Source organism: Falco biarmicus, chromosome 10, assembly GCF_023638135.1.
Source record: "Falco biarmicus isolate bFalBia1 chromosome 10, bFalBia1.pri, whole genome shotgun sequence".
NCBI lineage: Eukaryota > Metazoa > Chordata > Aves > Falconiformes > Falconidae > Falco > Falco biarmicus.
In genome coordinates, this window is record NC_079297.1 from 37,136,992 (window position 1) to 37,143,565 (window position 6,574).

Consider the following 6,574-nt stretch of genomic DNA (forward strand, 5'->3'; position numbering starts at 1 on the left):
TTACGGGAGGAGATGATTCCTGGAAACTGGTTTTTGTCTGAATATTAGGGCAACAGTTTCACCATGCCGGTGAAGCTTGTGTAAGTAACAGCTCTGCAGAAGAGAACATGTAATGCTGTGTAAAAGCCAGCAGCCCATGGTTGATGGATCAGGCTCTAGCCTGTAAAGTCTCTCTGTAGAAAACCAGTAATTGCCAGGAGGGATCAGACTGTTGTCCATCATCTCTGCAGTAGACAATGGCTTATATTTAGGGGGGCTGGGGAATCGTGCAAAACCCTATAGTTTCTAACCGGAGACTAAGCTATCCATAAGAATTTCTCATTTCTGTGTTGGTTAATGTCCTTTCACGCGTTTAGGAGAATTATCTGTCTGCTGAACTGTAGCTTAGTGTCTAGTAAACAGCAAATAGAAGCGTCTAGTCCCTCCTCTTCTAAGCTCTTGTCACCAGAAAAGGAGTACAAGAAAGTGTTTTATAGACTAACGCTGGTTTGGGTCCTTGAGAAGTTGCTGAGTAACCAGCTGCTAGGGGCAGGATTCCTTCAAAGCCAGCTGTGCACAGGAAAATGCAGGTTTATCAGGAGAACTATTTGTATTTCTGCAAAGCGTTACACAGCAGGGTTGACTAGCACATTGTTCCTGTCCTCCACACAAAGTGAGCGTGATGCTGATGGCTCCTCTCAGCAGCTTCTGTCATATTTTTTCCCCTGAAAAATCTTTGCTTAACATATTTTATAAATACAAATATAAAAGAAGGATGTTTTGTCACATGCTTATCTCGAATTCTGGGTCCTACCTATAGCAAAATGTGTTGTCTTTTACTAAGCATAGTGAGAGAATATCAGATATGAGGACTATCTGGATGGTAGTTTCCTCTGGAGCTGAGACTATTGGTGGCACTTCCAGCTTTCCCTTGCCTTAAAGGTCAGGATGGAAAGCTAGCATATTGGTAGCTCCTGTTAGACAGCGTGCTGTCTGCCAAACAAAAAGGACTGTTCCTCCTCCAGCTGCCTTGTGCGCCCTCTCTGAGGCATCTCCTGCTCACGGGTGGAATAAAAAGGCATTTTCTAATACCGTTGCAATGAGGATTCATTGAGATTGCATAAATGCACTGTTCCTCCAGGCCTGATGTACCTGCTGGTGGAAGCTGAGCCAGGCTTGGCGTTCTTCTGGTTACACCGATCATAGGGTGAAGGTCACTGCCATGTAGGAAACCAGCCTGCCACACCAACTCGCTGCTAGACACCATGCTGCAGCTTGAAATGAATGGTATTTAGGCTATGAACAGGGAAGACATAGCATTGCCACTACTTGGGACCATCTGATGATTGTTTTCTGAGAGCCACAGCTCCTCAACCCATAGAAACAATTAAAGTCTTTGGAGTTCTGTTGTAAAAAGGATCTTCTTGGCCCTCTGTTTGGAGGGGGTGGAGGTAGGAGGTGTGATCAGATTGCAAAGCATCCTGAAAGCCAGCAAAACTCGATTTGTATGCATGTGGCATGCAACTGACCTCAACTTGCAGCCTCTGAGCACTGCTGGGCCCTTTGCTGGATCTGGGATGCTCACAGTTGTGGACCAGCCAGCCATTTGAGAAGCAGGAACAGCCCCATGAACACAGCCTCCCTTCTCCCTGCGGGTCTTTTGCTGACCCTGCTTACCTAATTCCTCCTGCAGGGAGCCCTGGGAAAGACCATGTCCTGGGTGAGGAGCACTACTGATCTGTTCCCAAGGAGATGGAGGGATGTCTATCTAGGGGGTGGTGTTACTGCTTTAATCCTTCTGTATTGTATGTATTACCTATATGAAGCCTGGAAAACACCTCATTAGCTCCTTTCTCTGTTAAACACAAGTTAAGGAAAGCTTAGGATGGTGTTTTCCTTGTGGTGTATTTTGGAGTTGGTAGCTAAGGAGGTTTGCCCCCAGTAGAGAAATCTACTCCATGCTGCTTATCGGGCAAAGATCAAGAGCAGAAAATGCACACTGAGCTGTTAAAAAAGCCCCACCACCTCTGACACTACCCTCGGATACATGGCTAGGGTTTCACCGGGTATGCCGTGTAGGAGAATCGTGCAACATGCCACTTGGCAGGTATACAAATGCTGCGAGCTGCATTTGTGTGAGGTGGAGAAACATTTCGGGTGCTGGGGTCTCAGCAGCTGCTCAGCTGTGGGCGGCTGTCCTCTAGGAAAGAGCCAAGGCAGACCAGATCAGGCCAGGTTTTAGAGCTGCCTTCTTCACAGTAAGATGACGTGATCCCCAAACTATCCATTTATAATCCGCGTGCTCCTTCTGCAGCTCAGGGCTCCCCACTTACCCTGGGCTGCTGCCTCTCCCACAGCCCCATTCACCTCAATTCCATTTGCTTATTCCTCCTCCCTTTCCACATGCAACAGCACAAAAACAAGTTAAGGCAAGTTTTCCATACTTATCGGCAATGTTGGGTCCCCGTGTTTCAGAGAACCTAGTCTGAACCCTCTTGAAGATGGATTTTGGCAAGAACAAAGCATCAGCCAGCTGAAAATCAGGGCCCGTTGAGATCCCCATGAGGCACCCAATCTTCCAAACATGTCCTGCCCTTGGGTTCCTCACTACCTGAATTAAACCTTTTCTTCTGTACATTTGAAGTGTTGGCCTTGGTAGTTGTATTTTTTTAGATCTCCAGTGTTTATTCAAACAGATTTGTTATGATTTGAGCCTGTTCTCCCCTCTTGGGATACGCCTCCCATCCCTTTTCTTCCCATTTGCCAGTCTGGGATTCTATACATTTGGTTACCTCTTTCTTTTACTAAATACTGAGCTTAAAAATACTGCATTTGATTTTGTACAATGGTAGATTTTGCTCCTGGAACAACTCTGCCACCTTTCTTTGGTCAAATTACGTGTACATCAATTCTTAATAATGAAACATCATCTAACATGACACTTAGACTATTTAAAATCTATCCAAAATTCAACATTTCAATGCTTTAATTTTACCATCACTCACATGGCTATTGTGAAAAATCATTATCCTAATTTTAAAATCACTTCAGGTGTTTTCAAAGTTTTTCAAATCACTTTCAGGTGCAACAAAATTAGAAGTGTATATACTAGTCTTAAAAAAAAAAAATCATCAAGGTCACTCATTATGTTCTCTGCATTATCGCTAGAGATTTAAAGGTGCCACATACTCTGTGGCCAGCAAAAACGCTGCTCTGGTTTCTGTTCCGACGGCAGCAGTCAGGTCAGGCTCCGGGTTTGCAGCGCTTTGGGTGGAGCAGGTGGGAAGCTGAAAGGAAACAGGGGCAAAAGTTTCTCTGTTTATCCCTGTGTAAACTATGGGAATCTGTTTCAGTGAAACAAATAAAATTAAGAAACCAAAGCTTCTGGCCCAACCACATGGGTAAACATCTTAAACATCAAATGCGTTAGAACTACTTTATTATTGCCTGCCTTGGTCTGAGAAGACAGACCAGACTGTCGAGGTTTTGAAAGTGCACCTGAGGGTCTCAGCTGGTAACTGTGAAGTCCAGGCAACTTGCGCCCTTTTGCTGGAGCAGCGGGTGGTCCCGGAGGGCTGCGGCGCCACACGGGCTGTCCCAGGGCGCCTGGCTGAGGAGCCAACTGCTGTGACCGCGGGGACAGCACAGAACCCCCGTGTCCCCGCAGGGACCCCGCGGCAGGGACCGGGGCAGGACCCCGCGGCAGGGCCCTCTCCCGCAAACCGCGCCGCTCGCTCGTGGCCCTTTCCCACCTGCTGGCCCTGTCCCCGCCCGCCAGCGGGGCTGCTCCGCGCCCCCGAGCCGCAGCTGCGCCCCTTGCCCAGTGCCGGGGCCGCCGGGTGGGGGGCGACAGCGGGGCTCCGGGCGCGCCCCCTCCGCCCCGAGGGGCGAGGGGCGGCAGCGGGCCGGGCCGGGCCGGCCGGGGCTGCCCGCGGCGGCGGTGGGCGCTCGCTCGGCCGCCTGGGGCGGGGGGGGGGAGCGGGGGGGCGCTTTGCGCGCGTTGACTGCAAAGGAGATTTTTTGTAAGGAAAATGGTTCAAACCGCTTTTTCCCGGAGCGCCTGGTACGGGCGGGGGGCGGCGAGACAACCGGCCCCTCCCGCAGGGGGCGCGCTGGCGCGGCGCGGCCAGCAGGGGGCGCGCACACGACGCGGCGCGGGCGCGGGGCCGTTTGCGGGGGCCGGAGCCGAAGGGGCTCCCGGGCGGCCCGGCCGTGCCGCGGGTGCTGCGGCCTTTGGCCCGGCGGCGTGACGCGGGCGGCTCCGGCTGCGCGGCCGCACGCAGCCCGGCAAGGCCCCGCTTTGTCCTGCGGGGCTGCTGCTCCGCAGCCGCAGCCCATCGCCCGCGGTGCCCGGCAGCCCCCCACTGAGCCGCCGGTGCTGGGCGCGGTGCCTGCGGGCCCGGGGTGCCACCGCTGCCCTCCCACCCAGGCTCCAGTGCCCCTGACGCGGGACTGGTCTGAGTAAGTCTTCTGCATGAAAATGATAGAAATGTAAAAAGAAAACTAGGTCATACAAAGAAAAAACTTGTGAAAAGACTTATGCATCAAAAAAAATATTTAGTAGGGCCTGTCGCAATAAGACAAAGGGTGATGGCTTCAAACTGAAAGAGTGTGTAGATTTAGATTAAACATCCAGAAGAAACCCTTCCCCGTGAGGGCGGCGAGGCGCTGGCCCAGGCTGCCCGGAGAGGCTGTGGGTGCCCCATCCCTGGCAGTGCCCAAGGCCAGGCTGGACAGGGCTGGGGGCAGCCTGGGCTGGGGGGGTGTCCCTGCCCGGGGCTGGGGGTGGGACGAGGTGGCCTTCAAGGTCCCTTCCCACCCAAACTGTTCTGTGATTCTATGAAAACTGATTTCTGCATCTGCCACTCAGGAAGAACCAGCTGCTTTACAGACAAAAGCCACCCCAAGGAGCCTGAGGTCTGAGACCCCCAGCTCACCACCCAAGGCCCGGGGGGACGACTCTGCCTGACCTCAGGGGAGTCCACGCAGATCGGTTTGTGGGAGAAGACCTGAAGTCAGCAACACAGCTAAACAACGTGCCATCAGTTTGTCCATTGTCCTTGATTACGTTCTTAGCCCACCCTCATGCCCTAGCTGATCTTTATTTTCTATGTACAATGAGGGAAAATGGCTGCTCCACTGTCTCTGGGCTCCTCTCAAAAGCCAGTATCTGGCAGGTCTAGAGCACTGTGCTAACTGTGGGAGTCACCTACCCTCTGTTTTAATGCTTCTACCCGTGAAAGACCTGGAGTTGTCTAATATACTTTGAAGCAAATCACTGAGACAAGTAGTAACAAGGATGATGGGGAAGGGAAAAAAAAAAGAAATGTTGGAAGGACCTGGGTATTTTTGAGGATTAAGAGTAATCAAGCTTGGCTCTGCAGAGCTGCTTGCTTTTTTTTTATTATTCTTCCTTCCTTCTTTCCTCTCCTGACAAGCCCATAACACTCCCTGCCCCACGAGTGTTTCCTGCTCACCTCTGTGTTCTTACTGCCTTTCTCTGACATAAGACTTTGCTTGCAGCTGCCAAGGCCCCCCTCTAGCTAGGCTGCAAGCCTGTGGGCGATTCCATGCCCAAACGATCTCTGCTGCACCTTCTGAATTTGGAGGGAGGAGACAACTGAAAGGAGGTAGAAATAACAGTTTCTGAACTGTCACAGTCCGAAGTTTTTTGTGAGGTGGGAGCAGTTTCTAACACAGAGATTTCTTCTGCCGCTTTTCATTCCTGAGTGTGGTCCCACCAGAAGAAGGTTAAGGGAAGCCACATGGAGGGCAAAAGGAAGGAGCCTGTGTTGCTGCTTCTCCTCCCGTGCAGTCCCAGAAACCTGGGGCTTTCTGGAGGCTGACACAAGGCAGCCCTGAAATAGGCTTGTCCTGGAGGAGTCTGTGATCGCCTCAACAGGTCTTGCTGCTGCGCCACGCTGGGTTACATCCTCCTGGTGCAGCTGAAGCATTTTGTACACCCAGCCAGGAGTGGTCCCAGCTGTACTCCATGCTGGGGCTGGGGCCAGCAACACAAGGGGAATTGCAGCAGCAATGGAAACTTGTTCCACTGAGCTATGTATCTTCACAAATAAGAATATGTTAATGCTTATAGCTGTCAATTAGTATAATCTCCTGTCCTCATTCACCAGAAAAGCAAAAAGATGTATGCTGGGATTTCTAGACTGTGCTAAGGTTGGAGGAGAAAAAAAACTTTGAGGCTAACTCCAATCCATGTTCTCCTTTAGAGTTTGCCAGTAGACAGGGCTGCCTTGGGACATGAGCTGGGCAATCACTTAAAACTGGCCTGCAGCCTGTCTTGCCTGCGCCAGAGCACCATGGCTGCCGTAGTCAAGGTTGGAATACAGCAGCAGGCATCAAGGAAGAGCACTGCCTTGCAGAGGTAGCACTGCATGCTTCCGAGCTTGTCCCACTTCCCATCAGGGAGCAGACTGTGCAGGCATCACATGGTTTGTGCACCATCCATGGAGCAGTCCACTGACTTCCAGCTGGTTCTGCTCATAGCCTGTTGCTTAACCCAGTTAGAACAGCAAACTGCCCCAAACCAGATACAGAAATACACACGTACGCATATGCAGATATAAATATATAC